Source organism: Aptenodytes patagonicus, chromosome W (genome assembly GCF_965638725.1).
Source record: "Aptenodytes patagonicus chromosome W, bAptPat1.pri.cur, whole genome shotgun sequence".
NCBI classification, from domain to species: domain Eukaryota; kingdom Metazoa; phylum Chordata; class Aves; order Sphenisciformes; family Spheniscidae; genus Aptenodytes; species Aptenodytes patagonicus.
The window spans coordinates 37,124,157-37,149,622 of NC_134981.1; the positions used below are offsets into that span (position 1 = coordinate 37,124,157).

General features: G+C 40.2%; 1 protein-coding gene and 1 long non-coding RNA gene across 2 annotated transcripts in view; one reads left to right on the forward strand and one right to left on the reverse strand.

Annotated features, from left to right (window-relative positions):
- The window catches only part of LOC143172022 (ras-related protein Rab-3C-like), a 218,220-nt gene that overhangs the window by 57,943 nt on the left and 134,811 nt on the right, over positions 1–25,466 (reverse strand). The window lies entirely within an intron of this gene.
- LOC143172025 (uncharacterized) lies at positions 17,169–21,893 on the forward strand. The gene is made up of 2 exons (XR_012997268.1): positions 17,169–17,782; positions 21,181–21,893. It is a non-coding gene; the product is annotated as an uncharacterized LOC143172025 (long non-coding RNA).

Here is a 25,466-nt window from a genome sequence, read left to right on the forward strand (position 1 = left end):
GGTGAGCAATTGTTTTCATTTGCATCACTTGTCTTTCTTGGGTTTTATTTCTCTCTCTTTGTTATTTTCCTTTTCATTACAATTATTTATTATTATTATTATTATTATTATTATTTTATTTCAATTATTAAACTGTCTTTATCTTAACCCATGAGTTTTCTCACTTTTACCCTTCTGATTCTCTTCCCCCATCCCGCTGTGGGGGAGTGAGCGAGCGCCTGTGTGGTGCTTAGTTGCTGGCTGGGGTTAAACCACAACAGGAATGTTTGGATATTTGCAACTTTTAAATTCAAACTATTGCTACTTATTTTATCATTCTGGCATGCTCCAGCTGAGGGCCATGAAAGCTTAATGTTTATGGCCAATAAAAATTCTTTTACTTGCCTTCATGGACCCCTTTATAATTATTGAAGCAGTTGGTGAAAACCAAGAAAAGCAATCAATAAAGAAAATAATTATAAAAATAGAAAGCTAAGGTAGATGAACCTGTGACAGGAATGGGGAAATTGCACAGAGGTATGCTCTTCTCATAGAGGATTTACATCTAGTGGGTGTCCTAGCATCTCCCCTTCTATTCAGAATAGATGATGTATACTGCATTTGTGATGCTTATTTTCAGTGATGGTACCAGCACCTGCTGACTGCAAGCACTATATTAACATATGATAGAGAGTAGGCTAAGATGTCCCAGCAACACAAGAGTATTGAACATGGATGGAGGGGGCAAAGAAGAGGAAAAAATGAACAAATTAAATTTTTTCCATCCTCAGTATCACAAAGCAGTAAGGGAAAAGTATCCAGGGAGAAGTGGATGTAATAGCAAAAATGGGATATACCAACCTCTTCACTGTTGCAACAGACCCGGATACATGAATATTGTCCAGGACTGACTGTATTTGGTGTGCCAGTTATTGTTTATACAATATTATGTTTTCTGTCTGGATTGAAGGGCAAATGAATCGAAAAATGCCTTATGATTGTGAAATAAGCTGATATTGAAGAAACCAGAAGAATACCAATGACTCGCCACTTCCTTCTGACAGGCTTTATCTTCCTTGTGCAGAGCCAAAGAGTGCACACCATGCAATGAAAGGCTACACATTTAACCTTCCCTTGGAGGAAGATAAATCGATGATGCAGAAGCTGCATGACAGGTGTGACACTAACAAATTTCTGGTTCATTTACAGCCAGAAGGCTAGTCAAAATCAGCATTACCCAGAGCATCACAGGTTTTCAGTGTTTCAGTAGGAACTGGGTCTACTGTAAGGAAAATAAATTTAGCTTTGCCAGTGAACAAAACACAAAAGCTACCTTAACAGAAGACTCCACTACAAGTTTCTGAGGCCATAACTTTGTTTTAGAAAACCACATGCCACATTTCAGTTTTGACAGGTTATAAAGATAATCAAAATGAATCCAGTTCTTTTGGATTGTAAAACTGAGCTAATCTTTAAGGTATAATTTTTTATAACATTATGCAAGGAAATATGACATATCATTTTGCAAAAAGTTGTTACTCAAAAAAAAAAAAATTGAGAGAACACGTAAAGATGTAAGAGCTGATATTCTCTGTGTGTTTATGACATTTCTTCTTATGTAAGTAACTTAGTGATAATCCATTACCATCATTGTATGGAGGAAGTATATGCTTGCTCAATAATGTCCACTCTTGGGAATGCCCTGGGTCTGTATTTAACACAATGCAATAAGAACTGACATGGCATTGATAACTCTGCAATTCTGTGTGGTGCATAAGATGGGAGATCAATCAGAATTTTCCTTCTTTTTAATCAACCATTTCTATCTGTTCTTACCTTGCACATGGAAGTGCCTTCCCATCCACAATCCTCTGCTGAGTACTTTATTGAATTGCATTCCATTTTTAATGTAATATACAAATAATTTTCTTAATAGTCCATGAATTAGCTTTGGTGCCTTTTCTGTACAGTGTTGTTTCAAATAAGAGTACTAAGTGTCTGTTGTCAGAAGAAGGTTCTTTTCTGACACTAAAATGCAAATCCACTGGATAATGGTATATGGTATCAAATTAATATATTGTGGGCAAAAGACATTCATGTTCAAACTGTAATTCTTATGTATGTACCTTTAGTTGGAGTTACAATGAAGGACTAGAAGCCTGCAGGGCATACTTAATTTGTATTAATCAGGTTGCAGATGTCCTCAATTTTTTGCATCTTTGGCTCAGTCTCTGCATCCTGCTTTCTTCCCAGCTGTCAAATACACCTTGAAACTACTTTCCAATTCCAGTGTAGCAGGAGCCCAATTATGCACTTACTACATTTAAAAAAAAAAAAGAGAAAAAAAAAAAAAAGGCTGTGCTCTAAATTAGAACAATACTCTGTATCCCTCCTCCCCCGTAACTCCTCTGCCTCTAATGGCTATCTCTTTAGAAGAAAAGCCCACCAGGTGAGGTGTTTTCCTGTACCTGTACAGCCAGCACACCGCAGCTGGCACTTAAACACCTGGCAGTAAGTCTAAGAGTGTTAGGCAGAGTAAGGTCCTGTCATTCAGTACATCACTGTGACATTGCGCACCCTGGAGGCTTTTTTGTCATGGAGGCAGATGACAGAGTACTCATATAGAAGCTCCCAACCTGCTCCTGGGCAAGGTGGACTTTACTGAAGGTGTGCAGAATTAATAAAAGGCAGTAAATTCCCTGTCAAAGTCAACTGTATTCCTTTCCTTTTCTGATGTGTAGTATATACTTCTTTTCCAGGCTTTTTGTTTAGAAAAGTTGAACAGATGTTTACAGACAGTGGAGAAGAGACAACAAGTACTGTGTTAGACATTAAGGGCAGAGAGATCTTCCAACCTACTTCCTTGTATTTTGTGTCATGATAAAACAATATAAAATACATTTCAATATTTAATTCTTAATCCTACAACAAGGTTTACTTATGAGCAGACCAACTAATACAACACATTTTTCACAGTGGGACACAGTAACGATACATGTTAATGAAGTGTTTTTATGTCATGTGTAATGCCGCAAGCTGTGTCATACTGTGGGAAGTGATTTAGCAACTCACCACACAGACAAAAGGTTGTACATTTTAATTTTCTCCCCACTGAGAAACTCACCATTAAATTATCATCCTTCAAAGCTACTACTAGACATGCACAGTGCACACAATCATCAAAAATTAGGATTTGAAAGGAGATGGAAAAAAGTATTCACAGGAAAATAATATTCATGGAAACAATAAAGGGCAAAATACAGTCTGCACTTGCACATCTTTTGACTACCCCCATGGTTTCATGTTCTAGATGCTTCCAAATAAATGATCCTGTTAATCACCAATTTATGTTGATTGCACAGACTGTTGCTAGAACTCTGAGTAATGACCCTAATCAATGCAGCTGATCCTAACTCTGGTATCTGAAAAACATAGCTGTGAAATAAGGGAATACTGAAGTCATTTACTAAAGCAACTACAGCATCTGTTTGAGTATATTACACTTTTAAGTAAATGAGCAATTTGTTGTCACTTTAAAATATTTTTTTTGCTTGCCATTTTGTATTCATATATATATATATCAGGAAACAAACACATACATATGTGTCCTCACATTTGCTGCTTTTCTTTCTTGCAGTGATGTGCTTTTGATAATTTAAAAAAAAAAAGATACTTAAGCAAGCAATATTGATGCTGAACAAGTCCTTTTAGTCCTACATGCTTGTATCTAATACCTCTCTCCTCACTGCACCAGCAATGGTCCCTTAACCCTGGACTGCACTACTCTGCCAAAGAGCCTCTCTTGCACTTCTGGGGTTACCTATTAGCCTTCCCCACCTTCAACCCCACAGAGGACCTGCACAGCAATGGCATTTTGGAGGTAGCAAAGTTTTTACAGGCAAAGTAAAGATCTTTTGGTTTATAGCAACGCTGATAGTCCTGTAGCTATAATTTAGCTTGGTCACACAGGGTGATTTATTTTTCCTTTTTCTCTTTTAAATAGCAAATCCAGATTCATATTTGCAATATATATGGCAAGTATCTGTCAACAAGATGTCTCTATTTCAGGGAATTTCTCATTGAACAATTCTCTAGAATTCTGGATTGACTCTGACTTTTTACTGTCATATCTCATTATGAAATTCGTTGCATATTTGTGGCCATTAATCCCTTTTTGCCTGTTTTGCCAGGAACGCCTTCCAAGTTTCTCTTATTTCTCAAATTTGCCGCTTTGGATTTTATTTCCTCTATTGTTTTAGCTTTCTTTTTTTTCCAAGTATAAACAAATTCTGCTATTGCTTCTCTTATATCTGATCTTTTTAGATAATTTTGGGTTATTTTTCTCATTCAGTATTTTGCACAACCTCTTTCATAAACAACTCAGTCTTATATGCACATAAATTGTGTTCTGAAATGCCTGTGTCCATGTTTTAATGAAGGGGTTAAAACTTATTAGGTCATAGAAGCCACCTGTGATAAATTATCTTGGATTATCCTTGTTAAGGATTCATCCAACTTGCAAGCCATGTGTCAGGGCTATCATATGAGTCATTTTATTTCTCATTGATAAGATAGACAGCATTGTTTTACTATATTACATCAAGGATATGTTACTTTTGTAATACTACATTTTACACCAGAACTGGTATAAATCCTATCAGCACTTATCTTCTTATCTCCTGGAAGCAAAGCAAAGGAAATATTCAGAGCTATACTTGAACCCTAGACATAAAAATGTGATTCCACCATTGTGTCCTTGCACCAATACCTGTTTGGAAGTAATTTCCTTACATGGCTGTACACTGCAAACACAAAAGATTTGAGGTCTGAAATTTTGAGTCAGAATATGTGTGGCCTAGTTTTCATCTGAACACTTGAGCTTCTGCCTTTTTTTTTTTCCACAGATAGCTGAAACTGGATTGGCAAAATGGCAACTGCCTTAATCCCACTGTTAAATGATACTGGTTAATCAGACGAATATGAGTTATATAATTGTACCTTTCTTTTTTTCTTTGAGGCCCTGAAGTTAAGTTTTGAATTACTCTGGTCACACTTTGCTTTTGAGACACTGATGATCAAAATTCATTTCGCGAGGGCTGTCAGGAGCCAAAGACAACAGTAACAACCATTTCACTGTCTACATCCTGCCTGGCACAGGGTGTCAGGGTTGTCCTGCTGACTCACCCTGTGAGCAAGTAAACTGCAGGTTTATTTCTGTTGACTCATGGAGGCTGATGGGAGGCATTATACTTTAGATTTTATTTCTAGGATTAAAAATAAAGCAAGAAAAAAATTGTAAAAAAATGAGTCTTGTGTATTCATTCAGAATATCAGTAGTGCTGCTACCTGATTCACAAATCAAAAGACTGTGTATATATATGTATACACATATATATAGTTGCCTCTCAAGCCCTAGCTTTTATATATTTGAATTTTGTTCTCCATCACAATTCTTAAAACAAAAGTATAGTGCTTGTCCCTGACCCCAGAAGCCAGAGCTAAAAGGAAATCCTGAGTATAGCGGAAGCTGTCAGCAACATATGCAGGCATGAATAGAACTTTTCAGTAAAAAATTTGGAGATTAGACTTAAAACTTTCTAACACTTTTGAAAACTGAACACAGATGCAGCCTAAACCTCTCCTAAGGCTCATGTTGAACTTTCATAAATTAAAGTTTATCTCACTCTGCCTGTGAGCACTTTAAAACATACTGTTTAAACCATGTTAGCTAACACATTTTTAAGGTTACAGCTTCTCTCCGGTGATAAAAATGAAGTGTTTAATATTGTCTTATTGACACTTCATCATTGACTTTGGCAGGTAGAGACCTCTCTCAGAGGACATAACTGTGTGCATCAAACAGGTCCTTGGGTAGGCAGGAATCTTTGGATAGAAAGCTTAGAAGGGCAAGCATCACAAAATCAGAAGTTCATCAGTTAAATTGTTCTGTATCCCCAGCACAGTAGAGGATTACAAGATATAACATTCCTGAAGTAATATACTGGAAAATCAAGAGAATAAAACATTTCCTATGCACTGTTCTAGAAATGAAAGCCTACAACTGCAAACAAGTAAGCGTGAATGAATGAGTTGGACATCAGGTCTTTATAAGGCATGGAGTACAGGAAATGACTGCGCTTTACCAGAAAGTGCTTCCAGTGTGGACATAACTATATCAACAAAACTGTATTTTGCCCTGGAATGTAATAAGCTATCATGCACTGCCAACTTTGATCCTATAGCAAATCAAATTAAAGCAGTAAAACTTTTTCCCATATAACCACATCTCTATTAGAGATGTCTCTTGGCAGAGCTAGACAGGTTAAGAGTCACAACTCTTCACAGCTCTGACATAGATGGGCTGGCAGAGGTCTTTTTGGGTGCAATTCATCTGGTCTATTCTAGACAACTACTTTAGAATGAGATGAGTAATGAGCTAAAGGTGTCTGTTTCTTGCCATTGACCAAAAGGGAACCTCGTGTTTAATTTGGATATGGATGTCTGCAACGTAGCAGCTAAATTTATTCTGAGGAGTCTCACACACAGCTTTGGATGTTGTCAAGGTCTCCAAGGTTTCAGAACTCACTAATAGACTACAAGATTTGTCTACAGAACAACAGTATCAGGTGAAGGTTTCCCATACACCTCTACTTTACAGATATAAACTAGCAAACACATCCAAGCAGACTTATCTCATACCAGAGAAAGATTTCTGTAGAGCTGTAACACTCAGAAGATCGTTTAGCTAATGAACTTATATAAGCTTTGTTGGTATGAAACATTTCTAGCCAAGGCTGATCCCCTAAGGCACGTTCACTACCTGTAACTCAAGAAGGAAAAACACAGGACTTAGCCTGTGGCAGACTACAAGAACAGCTGAGTATAACTGTATGTGTATTGCAGAACTGCAGAAGGGTTACAGTCTGGGGCAAGATGGCACCATCTCCTGCCATCCAGCTTCCTTTCCCCCTTTCCTGTATAGTCCCCAACGTCTGATCTCTTTCTCAGAAGGAGCAGAGGGCCTCTCCTCTTTCATCTCTGCTGCAGACAGAGTATTATTCTCCTCATATTCCTTCATATGGTTTCAGTCTAAACCAAGCATCCCCAGGGAAGGTGGAGAAAAAAAGTGATGGGTGGACATGAAGAATTCTGAGTTCTGGGCACATTTCCTAGGCTGAGCAGATGAGAAATGCCAATGTGACAATCTTCTGTCATGTGGAAATCCTATGGACATCATCCTGACCCTGGGCCAAGTTGCAGGCCCAGCTTTGCCTTTTCCTCACCATTAGAGATGTGTAGAAACCCCAGTCTGGAGATAGAAGGACAGTGGGTGCAGGGACCTATATTTCCTACAAACCGGGTGCTGGTAGGGACTCTGACTTAATTAAGAAAAATGGGATTCTGTGGATGGCTTAAAATCAGTAAGAATTCCTTGTGAGAATCCTAAATGCTGCAGCAATTAGCTCTGTATGAATCATTTAACTATTTATGTCCATAAAGAGCTGTTAAATAAGCAGTAAACACACTCAAATGTAAGCACATGTATTCAAAGAGAAGGCAAACTGTCTGTAAGAACTAACCCAACTGCCACAAAACAGATCTGGAAAAGAAAAGAAAAAAAGAAAAAGAAACAGAACATACCAATTTAAGAGGTTAACAAACTTCTTATTTCTTCCCTTGTGTTTAGTTTAGCTATATCAAGCCAGTGACCACTACTTAAGATGCAGTGACTCTACTCATTGTTTCTGAAGCTTCAATTTGCTATGCAGAATCTCAGCATTCATTATTTTCTTAAAAAGGTAAAATTTCAACCAACAGTTGTTAAAACTCCTGACAACAGAAGGCAAAAGCAATGCTACTGCTTGCCTATGCAGGGAACCAGAAGCTCAAGTGCTACTAACAGCCTCACTCACCTCTGCTGGATGTAACTCAGAAAGGCCTATTAGAAAGTCCATGGGGAGGAGAATTCCTCATCTGACCATTTGTCTGTGAATGGTGCCACATTGGACTGTGATTGTATTTGGGGGATAACCATCTGTTTTCCTACGCTAAAAGGGAGGAGTGATGTACCTGAAAAGCCTGATGGTATTAACCACCAGGTCCCACAACAAAGAGAGGCCATAGCTGTCTTCATCTAGGAAAGTTCCTAGATTTCACTGAAGCTAAATTCTGTATAGCAACATTTGAAAGTGAGGTCTCTTGTTCACAGCTGAATGGGAGGTAACAGCAAACCTGGTTTCATTTATACATGCCTTTGTCAGCATCTGATGGGACTAGAGCAAGAAATCTCTCTGGGTATAAAACCTTTACACCTCAGAAACTTCAACTAGCACTCATTGTCTTCTTAGCAATGTGTGCTGCTCTGAGCTCATTTAATCCTATAGACATGGGGGCTGCAGGTCAGAGTCACAAAAGATATTTAAGTGGTTAGTTCCTAGCTCCGACAAATTTTACTGTGGTCTGAGTGTTGATCCTTTTTTTCGAGATTTGTCCAAGACAGCTAAAAGATCATCTCCAGATTGTCATCTAACATGAGGACTTTATTGATAGCTCTGCTCACAGACACGAGGTGTCCTCTGTAAGTAGGCTTTTGTACCGTGGATTGTGGACTTGCAGATTGGGGAACTGCCAGTGGGACCCATCAAGTGGTAAAGAGAAGGTCAATGGTACTCTATTAACAGAAAAGAAGAAATTTCAAGCAGGTGGTTCAGTCTCATCAGGGCTTGTGTTCAAAGACACAAATGATGACTACCTCTCAGACAGACAGTCCATAAAAAGGAATGTATGCAATCCAAGACCAACCTGAAGCACAGATGTGGGAGGCTTGGGGGGGAAAGCAGAATGAACTGCAATGCAACTGAACTGCTCTCTTTTCTTGAGGGCCACAGAGCCCCTGGGGAACATGCAGAGAGCTTCCAGAGGAACAGGGCTTGTCCCATGGACCTATGCTTCCCACGGCAATCCCATGACCTCCAGGTGAGCATCGATAGCTTCAGTATTCCACACAGAATTAGAGAAGAGAATTTGGACAACAAGGTCTAAATCTATATTGTCTTTTCTGATTCGTCACAGCAGTGAGGAATAGATCAATCATTTCATAAACAAATTTTAACTTCTACCCTCTGGACATCTGGTAGTGGAAGGACTTAGAATGGAAGAGAGAATGTGGCTGAGAAAGAAATTATGAGTTATCTGAAACCAGTCCAGTAAAGTAAAGTGGGGTATGCACGAACAGATGCTAAGGGATAATCAAGTACCTTTTCTAACATTTGTGGCAGATAATCTGAAGGCTGAAGTGCCACACTGTCCTTAAACAATTTAGAATAGGAAAGTAAATCAGATAAAAAAGAGACCACCGAAAGTGACACAAAAGGTTCTATTAATTTGTTGTAAACTGCATGTTACATATTTATATATAATGCATGAGTGAGCAAGTCTGAGAGAATAAACAAACATCCCTAATCTTACTAAAGCCCAGAACAAATATGCTATATTTTTGTTAATATAGTATGATTGCTAAATTAGAAAATCTTTCCCCCCTCTCCTCAATTTTGCCCTGAAGGTTTTTTTAAAATTTTTGCATAGTATTAGAAAGCCCTCATTGGATTCTAAACAATGGCTGCTTAAAGAGAAATCTGATGAATAACCAGTATTAAGCAAAAAGAAATGTCTAAAGGCAGAAGATACCTATCAATGATATAAATCCTTAATATAATCAAAGCTCATTTTGCTGATTCACTTCCCACTTAGTCACTCAGAGCTAAAATAAATATTAAAAAGCAAGATAAATTAATAACATGCTCTCAGTCGGTGTGAAAAGAACTTAAAGATAAACAACTCACCTGAAGAGAAGAGCTATATGAGAGGGAGGTAGTTGCTATGCTGCACACCAAAAAGGAGTTGGGCCTATAGCATATATAAGCAATATGCACAAAGCCATCTTTGGCTGCTTTCAGAAGAGAGGCAGGGGTGCTGCAGGAAGATACCACAGAATCCTTATATGGAAAGAAGACAGTGTGGAGCAGCATGCAAAGCAGGATGAATTAAATGTGCTGATTAAATGAACAGCTTGCTTTTTGTACTTCAGTGAAGTTCAAAGCTTTCTGGCCAACCACTTTAAGCATACCTAGCAATCAAATAAATGACTTATGTTATAAAACCCTCATGCAGAGAAACAGTAGGTAATGCAAAATTGATTTCTTTATATGTCTCTGTCAGTCACCTTTGTTCAGGTCTTTAAAAAGAATACATAATACTTTTAAATGCAGGTATAAATGCTAAAGGCTGGGGGAAGGGAGAGACCCTCCACTGTATCGCTGTAGAAAGCATCTGAGGACAATGCCCTCTATCCTGACCCCTGGAAGATGGGGCAAACAGGTTTTCCCAAAATTATACCTCAGGCATGCTGCAAGCTCATTCCTTGTGTGCAGATCTTTAGCTAAGGAATTCGTGGTAAAACAGTCAGTGTTGCCTGCCCTGTTAAGTGTATGTCTCTAAGCAGCAGGACACCTGGGCTCTAATCCTGATTATAAGAGTTTTACTGCTGACTGCAAAGCCACAGCAGGGAATAAGGTGGCACAGGTCGTCCTGAGGACTCACTGTGAAGAGCAGGAGGTATAATACATTTGATTAGAGGGAACAAAGGAAAAGCAAACACCAGAACTTGACTTTTAATTCTCAGACTGAGGACAAGAGGAAGAGAAGTATTTTTACTTGTAATCTGAAGTATTGATACATAAATCACTGACAGATACTAACTGTAGCATCCTAGCAGGTTTTGGTTTGGTTTGGTTTGGTTTGGTTTTTTAGCAATTGTTCTGGTTTCGGTTGGGATAGAGTTAATTTTCTTCCTAGTAGCTGGTACAGTGCTGTGTTTTGGATTTATAATAATGTTGATAACACACTGATGTTTTAGTTGTTGCTAAATAGTGTTTACACTAGTCAAGGACTTTTCAGCTTCCCATGCTCTACCGACTGAGAAGGCTGGAGGTGCACAAGAAGCTGGGAGGGGGCACAGCCAGGACAGCTGACCCAAACTGGCCAAAGGGACATTCCATACCATGTGACGTCATGCTCAGTACATAAACTGGGGAAAGCTGGCCGGGGGGGCCGCTGCTCGGGGACTGGCTGGGCATCGGTCAGCGGGTGGTGAGCAATTGCATTGTGCATCACTTGCTTTGTATATTCTTCTTCTTCTTCTTCTTCTTCTTCTTCTTCTTCGGATTTTATTCTATTTCAATTATTAAACTGTTTTTATCTCAACCCACGAGTTCTTCTCACTTTTACTCTTCTGATTCTCTCCCCCATCCCACTGGGTGGGGGGGGAGCGAGCAAGTGGCTGTGTGGTGCTCAGTTGCCGACTGAGGTTAAACCACGACAGCAATCTATTTTGTGCTGTAACACTTCAAAGCTGATGACAACAATTTTCAGAGAAAGGACATCTAAAATTTGGAGTCACACTGTCCTGAGCTTTGAATTTGGGTGTTGAGTTCTATTAAACTAGGTTGGTTGTTCAAGTGCCTCAATATGGATTTACGAGTCTATTTTTGGACTGCCAATTAGAATAGTCACAGAATGGTTAGAGCTATGCTCTGCTTGACCTTTCACAGATACACTAAATGGGTGCAAACACTAAACTGTCCTTCTTTCTGAGCTTGCCCACAAGCCATGAGAAGAACTGCAAGCCTCTCATTTTCAGTGCCTCCTAAGGGTCTCCGGCATAGTGTGTGATATTTGGATGTCAGACATCCACATATTTGATCTTGAGGTGATCTTGACATGATCTGGCTCATTCTTTCAGTACCAAACAAAACAAATGGAATAAAGCTGCTGTTTCTTTCTCTGAAATCCCAGATTACTGCTTCTGGTTGGAATACTTCTGTACAAAACCCCTCATGTTTCCCATATTTCATCACACCACCAAACTTCACCTCTGCATTACTGATAACTCCAGCCTGTATGACCAACATGTTTCATTTTTCTAACAGTAACCTCCACACATTGTCCCAAGCTGTCCTTTGTAAAAAGCAGCATGATGTTATCCTCCTTTAAATCTCTGCTGAAAAACAACCTGTGTAGTGATGTCTGTTTAATGAGTAGCCAGCTGGGGTGCTGTGAATGAAGTTATTACACTAATTCTCACTGTTTCACTGGTATCCTGTGTTTCTTTGTGTTGCCTTATATCTTTATTCCTTAGGCTTCTGCTCATGCTTTACTCATACTTCTTTGGTCATGGATTTTTTAAATGTTTTTTTATGTTCATGTACAGTGATTAAAACAATGGTATGTCACATACTCAGACTTGACAGTAACAGAGAGAGCTGCAAACACTGAAGGAAAAGCCCAAGGACTAAGACAGACAGCAGGCTAGAGCAAAACACTTGGGATTACAATATAGTATTGGTTTTTAGCTGTCTCACTCTTGGGGCCAGAAAAGAGCCAAGAGAGGAAACCAAACCTAGGCCTAGATGGAGGAAGACATGAGAATTTTATGGACTGAAACACATGAAGACCTCTGGCTCCTGTTTGTTTCTACTGTGTTCAGGGAAACAGGATACTGCATGCTCATTTGTAAATTAAAAAGATTATATTATACCTGAATAATATAATAAATATCTCCATCACAGAGAAACAGCTGTGCTAAAGTCTGAATATCAGCTAACTGCGTGCACCAAGGAAAAAACAAGAATGATATTAAAAGAGCAATGTATCTATATTTAAAGTTACTCCTAATTATTGCTATAATGACAGAATGATGTAGGGTGCTTTACAGGCATCATGAAATACCATCCACACTTCATAGCATTCTGAGGCTTTGGTAATAAAATAAAAACAAAATATAAACTCTTGATGTTTATTGTACTTTCAAGGATTTTATGTGTAATTCTACAAGGTCAAAGAGAATAACATTTCTCTTTGAAATGTATAAATAAAAACAGCCTTGAGATGTAAATAAGACACGAGAAAAAGCATACTGTATGATATAGAAATTGGAATTTTTATGTCCTGTGAATAGTCATTGTCCTATGTACCTAAAACAAATGATGGCTTCATTTACATTTATTTTTGGTTCAGACAAGTGAATTTGTTAGTTTCACTGATAGAAACATGTAGTATTCATTCAGCAAAACTGTTCAGTTATTTTTTAAATTAAAAAAAAAAATGTACTAAAAAGTATTCTGTTGTCTTATAGTGGGCTGAATAACTGAGTACGCTACAGCTGCCTGGTACTTGGATGGAAGCTTGTCCTGGGGTTTCAGGTGTCATAGCTGCAAGCCAGAGTTATGACCAGTTTAAGGCACATGAACACAAGAAGCTGAAAATCTTCATTCAGTTTGTTGTAACTGATGGATGGAAATAATAAAAAAGAATCTTTATTTAATAGGTAGCAGATGGAAGCCAAACAATAAATTTTATCTGAGAAAAGCATATAAGACTTATAAATTGTAGGCCTCAAAAAAGAGTATTTAAAAATAGTCTTTCCAGACCTCAGCCCTTTACATGGAATTAATTCTATTCTTCATGCTCAACATCTAATTTTTCCAATTAAATACAATAACGATTGCCATACACAAAGTGGAGATGTCTGCTTGGGTACAGCACTGAGTAAATCAAGGCTTTCTGGTAAGTATAGATAATAGGGATGCTTTTAACCCTCCCTTAGCCCAGTAGTTCTTATAAAAAAACAAAGCACTGAAGGGACAAGTTTGCAAATAATTGTGGGTTAGTAGAACAGGCTTTATAAAAATCTTTGAATCCATACACAGCAGAAACCTGATGTTCTCTGAAGATGTTAGGAAGGTGAGCTTGAACAACTTGTCATGATAAAAGAGCTTAGAGGGCATGAAGTTAATGCCTTCTTCAGATGTCTCACATAGATAGCTATTGGAGTCAGAGAAACACAATAAAATCCATCCTGCAGGGACTTATTCGGTGCCAGCATACTTTTAGGATAGTTTACAGCAAATAAATTGAATAGTGGGAGAGGATCTTTCTGATTTAATGTTTATGTAAGTAGACAAAGTATGGGTTGTGGTGGTTTTTTTTCAGTTTGCTAACCCTTTCCTTTATAAATATTTATAACAATGTTGTCCATTTTAAACATATCTATTTGCATCCTACCTTACAGCGGCTTGAATTTAGAGTGAGTCAGGCAATCCAAAGCCTTCTCTGCAATTTTCAAATACACTGAGTAGCTTAATAAAAATTAACACTTTTACATATTGATGTCTCTCTACTTATGTCTTTAGACCGTCACAGTTACAACAACACTTGTACCATTCCCTGTGAATGCTGGAAAATTTGGTTTGTGATGTGTGTATAAAAATGAAGGATTTGCTCAGACCTTCCTGTCTTTCAGTTTTGACACTACAAGTGATTCTACTAATTATGCAAAGAATTATGGAACAGACAAATGCATAAATAAAACAGATCTTCTGTAAGAGGACTAAGATATTTTGAAATTAGTATTTTGATGTAACATATGTAGTCTTTTTCCAAAATTATTTCTGTTTAGGTTATGACATTCCTACACAGAGAAACTGGGGGAGGTAGAACTGTTAAGTAGGATGAAGAGAGATATGGCACCAACTTCAAGTCTGTCATAATGGGTATGTAAAAGTCTTCAAGCATTTTGGCCGAATTATCTTTGTTAAATCAGAAATGGATGGAAAACTATGCAGACCTATGGAGGACTGCTCAGATGTGTGAGCAACACATACTAGTCAAGGCATTGCTCTCCTCCCCACACCCATCACACATCAGTATTTTATGATATTCCTTGGCAAGAGGCTTTGAAGCCAGTCATCTCAAAGGTTTACCATTGTGCCAAGAATTTATGTACAAAGTATGATCATTGTGTCTAGTCTCAGTCAAAAATCAGTATTATTACATGCATTTAACCCATTCACATTTTTCTGTGAAGAATATCTGATAATATAAAACATAAGATTCAGTGGATAGGGTTGTTTTACAATAAAAAATGCATATTGATTCACAAAATAGCAGAGGAGGTGACTCTCAGTCACTCAGTCAAACAGTTGTTAATTGACCAATCAAGTACAGTACAGGGTTCCTCATCTGCATCTATTGTGTCTCTGAAGACATAAATTTGACCTTAATTTAGGTAGTGCATTAAGACCATTCTTTGAATAAGTTTGCAGTAAATACGTTTTAGAAGGAAAGATTAAATCTGTCTGAATCTCCTGAAGGGCTCTAAGAAGCTTAGTTATAAAAGCTAGCATTTTCCATCAGAAAACTATTTTATCCCTGAGGAATAAAACCTAAGACAAAGAATACTCCAGGTGAAAAAATTCCTAAACGGGTATATCAGGAAAGCATCTACAGAATGTCAGCTGCATACAGGGAGACTGCCCAATGAGGTAGTATCTTTTATTAGGCCAAGTGACAGAGCTGGGAAAACAGAAAAGCTTTCAGCCACATATATCCTTCTTTAAGTTTTCAGGAAAAAAGCCTAAAATCTTGTCTCTTTATTCCAGCTGTATTACCTGGTCCAATAAAAGCAGATTTTATTTGCATTCAATTATAACTTGATTTGAATAAGGAGTGATTTTGAAAGTTTCCTCATCTAAGGCGGAGAGGAATCTAAAAACTGAGATCCTGGTGCAGCTTAATAAAAGCGCTTAGCTCCCCAACATGTTTTCCAGAGTACCCAAAAAGTAAGAGAATATATCCACACAGAAACTGCATTTGCAGAAATGCCTTCAAGTGATTGGTGATAAGTAGAAAGGTGTTTTCCACAGTACAAAGCTATGAGTACCTACCTGAATCCTTCTGGTTCTGTAGGAATCTGATTCTTACAAGGAGCAAGAGTTATGTCTCACACAATTATGGAGGGATATAAAAATAACAACATTCAAATAAAAAGTTCTATATATGCATTAGAAGTAAGCTGGAAAAAAGGGGAAATATAGAGCTGCTGACTGAGTGGGGAAGAATTATGATGGCTTGACAAAGTCCAAGTGTTCAATATCCTGTACCTGATACCTTATTCAGTCTTTAAAGTAAATACTGGTTTTCATGCATAATGCAAGTTTAATAACAGGGAGAAGTGCATGCTAAAATAGCAAAGATGTTAATGAATGTTCAGGCAATTTAGACATATTTAAGTCAGCAGAGCCTGATGCTTCCTAAAGCATTACGGAAGCTGTTGAAGTAATCTCTAAACTATTAGCAATTATCTTTGAGTACTTGTGGAGTAGGTCCCAAGAAATTAAACACAGAAAAGCTTAGAACACATTAAAAAAAACAAAAAAAAAACCTAAAAGCAGAAGCTGAGGAATTATAGATCAGTAAGCCCACTTAATGGCTGGAAATATTTAAACCCAGAACAGCTTCCTGGCTCCTTAGGTATAACAAGTTCATAAGACATAGCCACCATAGATGTGTTACTGACATTGCTATGTCAATAACAAACAATGTCAGACCAATCTAGTTGCCTTCATTGATAGGCTAACTAACCTGGCAGGTACAGGGGAGAAAATGAATGAGATTCCTCTTGATTTTAGTAAGGTTAACGTGCAATAGGAATTTTCGATACAGCAGCAAAGGAAATATGTGGAAAAGAAACAGAACAAAAATAAAATCTGCCCTCAAATTAGTTATGAATGATTCACTGTCAAGCTAGAAAGGCACTCTGAATGTGATCTGTCAATACATTTCTATTTGCTGCTGTATTAATGACTTGGATGACAGAATAAGGAAGACACTGATCAAATCTGAAGACACCAAACTGGAGGGAAGTATTTGCAAGTGCTTCAGAGAAGGGGATCAGAATTCTAAATGATCTTGATAGACTAATGGAGCAATCTGGAATCAATGAGATGAAATTTAATACAGACAAGTGCAAAGTGCTATCTTCTGGAAGAAGAGAGCAAATGCATAAATATGAGCTTTGAAATAACTGACTAGATGGTGTTTCTAAAGAAAATGAGTCTGGGGCTGCAGCGACCAAAAACTCAATATGGGTAACTCAGTGACAAAACAAATCTGACTCTTGGCAGAGTTAAGAGGTGTTATAAAGAACAAGGATTATTCATTCTACTCAGCATTTGCAGGACTTTTGCTCTGTTTTGCATGCTACACTTTAAGAAATGCACAGACAAATTAAGAAGATTGTAGAGGAGAGAAACAAGACAGATCAGAAGTTTAGAAAATATCATTTGTTGTGGGAGACTGGCTGGCTGAGCAGAGGCATGTCAACATAGAATTGATAAGTCAGCAGGATCTCAAGAAGTGGCGAAAACAGCTGGTGTGAGAACTAATAAAGTGCAAGGACACACTGACCTTGTTTACTCCAGCATAAAGCCGACAAGAAAGTTGTGGTTAGCAAAAGGGAACGGCAGCTGGAGGAAACAGGGTGTTGGGAGAAACAAGATGTGTATGTAAATGTTGGGAGAAACAAGGTGTGTATGTAAAGGCTGGCATTTAGGCTACTAACCAATAAGGAGCTTGGCTTTTGTAATATGTATGAGCTAATTAAGGAACCTATAAAGTGTGATGATTGTATTCTAATAAACGAAGTCTGCTGATCCCTCACATTGAGTGACTGCTCCTTCCCTCTGCTTTGGCAAATGGCACGACATTTGGCGCCCGAACAGGGACCCGGCGACCCGATAGCGGAGTCCGGAAGCCACGGCCAGTAGAGAACTAAAGTGCGGTCCTGTAAGCAGCGCAGGAGGTGAAAGGGATATTCGTCCCCGCACCCGGGAGCACCTAAAGAGGCTGTCCCGCCAGCTACGCGCCGCCGAAGTCTGCAAAGGCTGCAATAGAGCGCTCTTTAAAGGTATGAACAGGCAAGCGGCGTATAACTTGCTCAAATGCTTCTTAGAGAAGCGGGGCACAGAAGGGGTAGATTTAAAGAAGGAACTCCCTGACTTGTTAGAGTATGGGGTAGCCCGGGGAATTTTTTCAGATTCTAATACGGACTGATAACGGAGCAGTCTGGCCAACTGCCTCCCAGTGAGCGACCGCTATCATGGAAACAGAGGCGGCAGCTGTGTTGCTCGTAAGCATCCTCTCCAAGAGAGGGATCGAGACAACGGTAAAACAATTATGTGCGTTGATTAGGACAACGTTGGGGACATTTTAAGGACAGTCAAACTATTTTTTCTGACCTTGAGTGGCGAGAGCTTGGCAATACTATGTGGGAGCAGACTATCACGGGGGATGAAAAGTCAAAGAAGGAGATTAAAACAGTGCGGGAACTATGGAGGTCTGTGTCAGAAACTTTAAAAGCCATGAAAGCTGAAAGAAAGGTGGCTTGTGCAGCCACTCAAATGCTAGCCCCAGAACCCTTGCCTGATAGACCGAAGAATACAACATCTGGACTGTTTCGGTTCTTTGGGCCGTCGGCAGTCCGAGGTATGTCGGGTACCCCCAAACGAACTGCCTTGGAAGCCAAGTATAGTGTTCTGGGGGGTGACGGCGCTTCTGAACTGCTTGAAACGTACCCTCCGCTTACGGACTGCAAAGATGCAGAAACTAGCGGTAACGGGGCCCCTCTTTCACCTGAGACGGTGGCGGAAGAGCGACGACCCGGAGAGGAGGAGCGGCTGGTTCCGTTAACCCCTCCGTGGCCAACAGCCCCGCCTCTAGGAGTCTCTTCAGGTGCGTCTACTCCACCACAGGGTGACAGCAAAGAACAGAGTATGGCTGGGACTAATGAGCTCCTGAAGAAGGTGGTGCAACAGTTACAGGACTTAACAATTACAGCCCAGAGGGGAGGAATAGAACACCTGTCCGGGGCATCAGGGGAATCCCTACCCCCTTGCCTCTCTGGACCACCAGCGACGGTTCAGCCCAGACGCTGGAGCGAAGTGGCTAGAGACGCTATGCTGGACGGGCAGTGGCAAGCGGTATCCAGCTTGGGGGCGAGTGCTTTTCCTGTGCTGCAAGAGAATAACGGCAATAAGTGGGCACCTCACGATTGGAAAATCCTTCAGCAAGCAAAAAACACTGTGTCCCAGTATGGGATAAAATCAGAAGCTTCACGTCAAATTGTAATCTGGATTTTTTCGGCTGACCTGATGTGCCCTTCTGACTGCCAAAACCTTATGCGGCTTTTATTGTCACCTACGCAGTATTTGTTGTGGGGGTCGGAATGGTCACGGCGGGCGGCAAGTGCTGCGGCACAGCATCAAACGCAGGGGGATCCCCTCTATGGGATTACCGCGGAAATGATAACGGGGACGGGAAGGTTTAATGATATTAATGCTCAGTTGTTTTTTCCTATTGCTTTGTTGCAGTTGTCTGCCAAACTGGTGCTAGATGCCTTTTTAGCCTTACCCGGTTCGTCCACTCCATCCTTTAGTTCTGTACAGCAAGGTGCCACTGAAGCGTATAGTCATTTTGTCGATCGCTTGTGGGGGGCGATATGTGAAAAAAAAAAAAAAAAAAAAAAAAAAAAAAAAAGAGAGAAAAAAAAAAAGAGGAAAAAAAAAAAGAGAGAGAAAAAAAAAAGAGAGAGAAAAAAAAAAAGAGAGAGAAAAAAAAAAAGAAAAAAAAAAACCAACAAACAAACAAAAAAAAAAACAAAGAGTGCCTACAGTGTGTACCGTGAGTATTGTGTCAGTGTTACCATTGTGATAAGAAGTGGTGGGCCCGGTGCACGCGCGCACAAAGGTGATCTGAAACTTGCTATCTGAAAGAAATAGTGCTGTATAGAATATTAATAACCACTGGACACGAAATACAGTCCACGAAACTGCCAAATTGATTATTGTTTATAAAAAAAAAAAAAAAAAAAAAAAAAAAAAGGCAATTCGCCTAGAAGAGAAAATGTTGAGCCAGGCAGATGTGATCGTAATTGGGCTAATCTTAATAATCCCAGGGTCGGCAACTATACATCGCATTAACCCAAGGGAAAATATGTGGGTAACCTGGGCAAATAAAACAGGACAGCCCGCATTTTGCCTTTCCCTCGCCTCAGCAACTGAGCCGTTTAGGACTTGTTTGTTAGGTATGCCTGGATATAAGGAAGGTGACTTTGCCAGGTTCAGTACTGGCAGTTGTACTAATGTGACTGCAACTAGCAACTGTAGTGCTAACTTGATAAAAGGATTAAATCACTCGCTACCCTGGAATCCCCAGGAGTTGGAACTATTAGGGTCGATGCGAGTTGGAAATACATCTAAAAATTGGACTCAGACATGTTTTATATTTGGGGGACCCCTACAGACGGGTATCCACTTCTACCAGGCAAGAAATTGGACAGGGTGGACTAATGTCACCTCTCACGCATCTTACTACAAGTATCAGGATGCGGGCGATTTTTGTGGTACCAACGACAGTGGTAATAGCTATGCTTTAGGAGCGGCTGGAGCGGAAACAAAGGGAGGAATAGGGATCTGGAACAATGGTACCCCAAAGGCGTTGCCCCCACAGGTATTTTTAATATGTGGGGACAGGGCCTGGCAGGGTATCCCAGCAAATGCTGTAGGAGGGCCATGCTACTTAGGAAAATTGACCCTGCTGGCTCCGGGACAAAATTGGTGGAAAACCGTAACAAGAAAAGAGCAGCAACAAAGACGAAAAAGAGCCGCCACGGGTCTTTCCCCAGACTGTCGTGATGACGTAATTCTACCTAGCGACACCGAAAAGGTCTTCCTTTCACTATTTGTACCAGGTGCTGCAGCTGCGAGGGCCCTAAATGAGGTAGGGAAATTAGCTTGTTGGGCTAAAAAGCAGGCTGATATGACAACAGAGCTTATTGAAAAATTACTTGCAGATCAGGATAGCTTCCATCATGCAATTTTACAGAATAGAGCTGCTATTGACTTTCTGTTATTAGCACAAGGACATGGGTGTGAGGATTTTGAAGGGATGTGTTGTATGAATCTGTCTGACCATGGGGAGTCAATCCACAAACAGCTACAATGGTTAAAGGACCACACCAAGAATATTCAACAAGATCACGGGTTATTCGATACCTGGCTTAAGAATATATTTGGGGAACTGCCATCTTGGATAATAAGTTTAATAAAAGAAAGCTTATGCATTTTAATTGTTATATTAGTAATAAGTATATGCTCTTGTATAATTTTTAGCTGTGTGAAGAAAGCAATTATGAAAATTGTTAATCAAGTCTGGGTTGCTCAAAAACAAGAAGGGGGAATTGTGGAGGAGTGGCTGGTACAGCAGGGGCACGATCTAGTATCCCTGAGCAACCCATGTTTTTAACAGTAGCAGGGATATGCTGACAAAAACGGCTGGTGACCTTGACCATCCTTCCCTGAGCAGAAGAAGGAGCCTCACTACGTGATGAACAACAACAGCGGAACAACACCCAGGATAAGGAGGAGGCACAGATCGGCGAGACCAGCCAGCAGCTACCAATGAGAAGGGCTAACTAATTGGCTAAGCCTAGGAGGGTGGTTAAAGGGAATAATTCAGAGCATAATATTAATACTAATAATAGTAATTATAGGATTAGTGTTGTTTAGTTGTGCTTTGTCTTGTATTAAACGATTAATAACACGTATATCTAGTGACGCTTGGCTAGCCCAAAATAAAAACGGGGGAATTGTGGGAGACTGGCTGGCTGAGCAGAGGCATGTCAACATAGAATTGATAAGTCAGCAGGATCTCAAGAAGTGGCGAAAACAGCTGGTGTGAGAACTAATAAAGTGCAAGGACACACTGACCTTGTTTACTCCAGCATAAAGCCGACAAGAAAGTTGTGGTTAGCAAAAGGGAACGGCAGCTGGAGGAAACAGGGTGTTGGGAGAAACAAGATGTGTATGTAAATGTTGGGAGAAACAAGGTGTGTATGTAAAGGCTGGCATTTAGGCTACTAACCAATAAGGAGCTTGGCTTTTGTAATATGTATGAGCTAATTAAGGAACCTATAAAGTGTGATGATTGTATTCTAATAAACGAAGTCTGCTGATCCCTCACATTGAGTGACTGCTCCTTCCCTCTGCTTTGGCAAATGGCACGACAATTTGTGAAAAAATATCAAAGGATTATAATTTTAATTTAGAAAGGGTGGTAGAAGAAGCAACATAATAACAGTACTCTAATACTTAAAAAAACAAAGATACAAAGAAAAATAAATGATCAACCTCAACTGGAGACAGATCAAGAAACAATTTGCCTAATTTGCAATGAAGTAACTTTTTGCTATTAGGGCAAGCTTTCAAACTGTAAAGGTAGACAATCAATGAGAGTGAGTCATGGAAGTTATGGGACCTCTTCTCTGGTGACTTTTAAGAATAGGATAGATAATAATTTTTTTCAGGAAAGAGCTAGCCCAATGATTCCCTAAGTAGTTTGGGGCTACAATGACAAATTATATGACACTAGGTAACTATGTCAAATGTTTCACTACTAGCTTGTAAAAATAGATTACTTCAGCATGCTTAAAGGCTGGATGATAAAAGTTGCATAGCCCATGAGAAATTGTGAGCACTGACAGTAGCCCATGGGGAATATCTAGCATAGGGCTATGAACTGGACACTATTCTGGGGTTCCCACAGCCCCCGTTGGCAGGGAGCATTTTGATTTCATGCCACTTCTTTCTTAGTGATGTAGTTGACAAGCTTGGCTTACTATGGTTCTGAATATCCTTTTCTATGGCAAATCAGTTTGCTGCAGTTCTTATGAGAGTCACCCAGGCATATATCAGCATTTCTCTTTGTGCTTTGCAGATGTGCTATGTGCACTCTATTCTGGAGAAAATTCCTTTATATGCACTATGGCACCACATTTGAAAACTCAGAATCCCTCAAACTGTCAAAATCCCTTCATTATAAAATTCTAACAAAATATAAAACCAAGATATTTGACACAAATTGAGGGTCCACGCTCAAAGTATGGAATGATGTAGTAAAGTGTATGAAACAGCCCTGTGCTCCCAAATCCACCCACAATGGCTTTATCCATGAACAGCTACTAAATGAAAACTTGTTTAGCTAGCTAGTTAAACACTGTGTCTTGACATTTTGATCCTGAATGTCCACAATATTTTTACATGACTTCTTCATGGAACAGTGAGCAATCATAAGTCCAAAACAAAATACAGCAAGGCTAGGATTCAGCACTTCTAACTTCAGCCTCTGAAAGCCTAGGCATCCACTTTAAGTCTAAGTTGGCTCCTTCCATAGTCAAAGCAAAGGCACAGGACCTAGCAGAGAGCAGTTTATTCCACTGTATAATGACTGTGAAAGTTTGGTAGATGAATTTCCTCTCCAAGGTTCTAATTTCTCTTCTTTGATTATAAATATAGTGATGCTGAGTATACCTGAGTCTCAAATTCAGTTATTTGAAGGGAACTGTTTCTTTTAGTTTTAGTTAGCTTAGTTGATCTCTCAAAAGGAGGATCTCTATTATTCTTATATCACAACTTTTAATTGTACTGTTTGATTATATTCAGTAATTTTACAAAAAACGTGGAAGGTTTAAATTTCTAAAGTAGCATGGCTTCGTATTCTCAATTGTCTGAAGCAATTGGTTTAGATTGTATTATTTCATATTGTCTCATTTTAATTGGGTTACCTGTTGGAGCGAGTCCAGAGGAAGGCCACAAAGATGATCAGCGGGCTGGAGCAGCTCTCCTATGAAGACAGACTGAGAGAGTTGGGGTTGTTCAGCCTGGAGAAGAGAAGGCTCCGGGGAGACATTATAGCAGCCTTCCAGTACCTGAAGGGGGCCTACAAGAAAGCTGGAGAGGGACTTCTTACAAGGGCATGTAATGATAGGACAAGGGGTAATGGTTTTAAACTGAAAGAGGGTAGATTTAGATTAAATATAAGGAAGAAATTCTTCACTATGAGGGTGGTGAGGCACTGGAGCAGGTTGCCCAGAGAAGTTGTGGATGCCCCATCCCTGGAAACATTCAAGGCCAGGTTGGATGGGGCTTTGAGCAACCTGGTGAGTGGAAGGTGTCCCTGCCCATGGCAGGGGGGTGGAATTAATGATCTTTAAGGTCCCTTCCAACCCAAAACATTCTATGATTCTATGATTCTATGAAATAGAACCTTGGTGAATGGCTTAGACTAATACCTAATTTAAAGTTAGGAGAGACTGATTCTATTATAACTAACTGAGCATATTGCTTAGTCATCTATATTTACACAGATCTGAAGGGTCAAAGTAAGACAAATGAACATTGATTAATATGTAATACATATAGAAAGTAAAGAGACTTAGAATCATAGAATCATAGAATCATAGAATCATTGAGGTTGGAAAAGACCTCTAAGATCATCGAGTCCAACCGTCAACCCAACACCACCGTGTCCACTAAACCATGTCCCTAAGTGCCTCATCTACTCGTCTTTTAAATACTTCCAGGGATGGGGACTCAACCACTTCCCTGGGCAGCCTGTTCCAATGTTTAACCACTCTTTCCGTAAAGAAATTTTTCCTTACGTCCAATCTAAACCTCCCCTGGCGCAACTTGAGGCCATTTCCTCTCGTCCTATTGCTAGTTACTTGGGAGAAGAGACCGACACCCACCTCACTACAACCTCCTTTCAGGTAGTTATGGAGAGCAATAAGGTCTCCCCTCAGCCTCCTTTTCTCCAGGCTAAACAACCCCAGTTCCCTCAGCCGCTCCTCATAAGACTTGTTCTCCAGACCCCTCACCAGCCTCGTTGCCCTTCTCTGGACACACTCCAGCACCTCAACGTCCTTCTTGTAGTGAGGGGCCCAAAACTGAACACAGTATTCGAGATGCGGCCTCGCCAGTGCCGAGTACAGGGGCACGATCACTTCCCTACTCCTGCTGGCCACACTATTTCTGATACAGGCCAGGATGCCATTGGCCTTCTTGGCCGCCTGGGCACACTGCCGGCTCATGTTCAGCCGGCTGTCAACCAGCACCCCCAGGTCCTTTTCCAACAGGCAGCTTTCCAGCCACTCTTCCCCAGGCCTGTAGCGCTGCATGGGGTTGTTGTGGCCAAAGTGCAGGACCCGGCACTTGGCCTTGTTGAATCTCATACAGTTGGCCTCGGCCCATCGATCCAGCCTGTCCAGATCCCTCTGCAGAGCCTTCCTACCCTCAGGCAGATCAACACTCCCGCCCAACTTGGTGTCGTCTGCAAACTTCCTGAGGGTGCACTCCATCCCCTCATCCAGATCATTGATAAAGATATTGAACAAGACCGGCCCCAAAACTGAGCCCTGGGGAACACCGCTCGTGACCGGCCGCCAACTGGATTGAACTCCATTCACCACAACTCTCTGGGCTCGGCCGTCCAGCCTGTTTTTGACCCAGCGCAGAGTACACCTGTCTAAGCCGTGAGCCACCAGCTTCTCTAGGAGAATGCTGTGGGAGACGGTGTCAAAGGCCTTGCTGAAGTCCAGGTAGACCACATCCACAGCCTTTCCCTCATCCACTAGGCGGGTCACCTGGTCAGAGAAGGAGATCAGGTTGGTCAAGCAGGACCTGCCTCTCCTGAATCCGTGCTGGCTAGGCCGGATCCCCTGGTTGTCCCGCTCATGCCTTGTGAGCGCCCTCAAGATG